Genomic DNA, 1809 nt, shown 5'->3' with positions numbered 1-1809 from the left:
TGATCAGCCATTTATTTGTTCCCCATTACAAATTCCTCTGATTATGACTGCAAGAGACCCACGCTTGACTTCAACAAACATGTTCTCTTCACATATCTTTAGACAATTTTACAGTCAGTTTTTATGTTCCCTGCAGGCTTACTCTCATAATGTATATCCCCCTCTTAATTAATCCCTTTGTCCTACTTTGCTCAATCCTAAATTGCTCCCAATCCTCAGGTCTGCTGCTTTTTCTGGCCAAATGATATGTCCTCACCTCGGATCTTATGCTATGCCTAATTTCCCTTGTTAGCCGTGGTTGAGTCCCCTTTTTTGTTTTATTTTTATTCCAAACAGGGATGAACAAATTCTGTATTTCATCCATGCGATCGTTAAATGTTTGCCATTGCCTATCCACCGTCAACCCTTTAAGTAATGTTCCTCAATCCATGCTAGACAACTCGTGCCTCATACCATCGTAGTTTCCTCTATTGAAATTGAGGACACTAGTCTCTGAGTCAACTACTTCACTATCAGTTTTAATGAAGAATTCCATGATATTATGATCGCTCCTCCCCAAGCGGCCTCACACAACAAGATTGCTAATTAATCCTTTCTCAATACATAATACCCAGTCTAAGATGGCCTGATCTCTTGTTGGTTCCTCGACATATTGGTCCAGGAAACCATCCCGTATACTCTCTACGAATTCCTCCTCCACAGTATTATTACAAATTTGGTTAGCCCAATCTATATGTAATTTAATGTCACCCATTATAACTGCTGTGCCCTTATTGCACGTGTCTCTAATTTCCCATTTAATGCTCTCCCCAACCTCAGCATTACTGTTTACGGCTCTGTATACAATTCCCACGAACGATTTCTGCCCCTTGGTATTTCTCAGCTCTGCCCATACAGATTCCACATCATCAGAGTTAATATCCTTCCTTGCTATTGTGTTAATCTCCTCTTTAACCAGCAATACCACCCCACCTCCATTTCCTTTTTTCCTGTCCTTCCTGAACATTGCATACCCCTGGATTTTGAATTCCCATTCTTGGTCACACTGGAACCATGTCTCTGCAATCCAAATTATATCATATCCGTTTAAATCGATTTGTGCAGCTAATTCATCCACCTTATTACGAATGTTCCTCGCATTAAGACAGAAATCCTTCAGGCTTCATTTTTGAAAACTTGTTGTCCTTTTAGAATTCTTATTTACTATGGCCCTGTTTGATTTACACCCTTGATTTCTCTGCCTTCTACTTTTGCTTTTCTCCTTCCTCTCTTTTGTTTCTAGCCTTGCTTCCCTTTACTCTGTCTCCATGCATAGGTTCCTATCCTACCCAACCAAATGATATTAACGTTTACTGTAATGATTATGATATGTTATCTGCATAGGCTAATCGGTAGGGTTTCTAGGCGTTCTATAACAATGCATAATTTAGAATACAGCAATGCTTGGTAGAAACTAGATTGATTTAGTCGAGGAATCAACGTTTAAAATATCTCATCCTCGAGGTGGGGATTTGTAAGATATTTAGTAGATGAGAATCATATATGTATAACTTTATTGTAGCCATTGACCAAATAATATTACACATAATTACTCCTGGGTAACTAGAACGCTAAGAGTTGTTCAAAATGTAGCTGCAGACAGTTCAAAACCAGTTTTGAGTAACTTTTGATTACAAACTGCCACAATTCAATTCAATTCAATTTTATTTGTCATATATGCAGCAGACGTGTGTACTGCACAATGAAATGTTGATTTTTACGAGTTCTCCCAACATTGGAATAAATATGGCATAACAATGATAAAAATAC

At 38.1% G+C, this 1809-nt stretch overlaps 1 pseudogene; it reads right to left on the bottom strand.

The window, feature by feature from the left end:
* Nucleotides 1-275: 275 nt before the first annotated feature.
* Nucleotides 276-1313, bottom strand: LOC147081035 (uncharacterized; annotated as a pseudogene).
* Nucleotides 1314-1809: the final 496 nt, after the last annotated feature.

Source organism: Somniosus microcephalus, unplaced genomic scaffold (genome assembly GCF_052327205.1).
Source record: "Somniosus microcephalus isolate GS21.2 unplaced genomic scaffold, FLI_Smic_1.0 scaffold864, whole genome shotgun sequence".
NCBI classification, from domain to species: Eukaryota; Metazoa; Chordata; class Chondrichthyes; order Squaliformes; family Somniosidae; genus Somniosus; species Somniosus microcephalus.
Note: the sequence above shows the minus strand (reverse complement) of the source record. Positions and strands in the feature narration are given on the sequence as shown.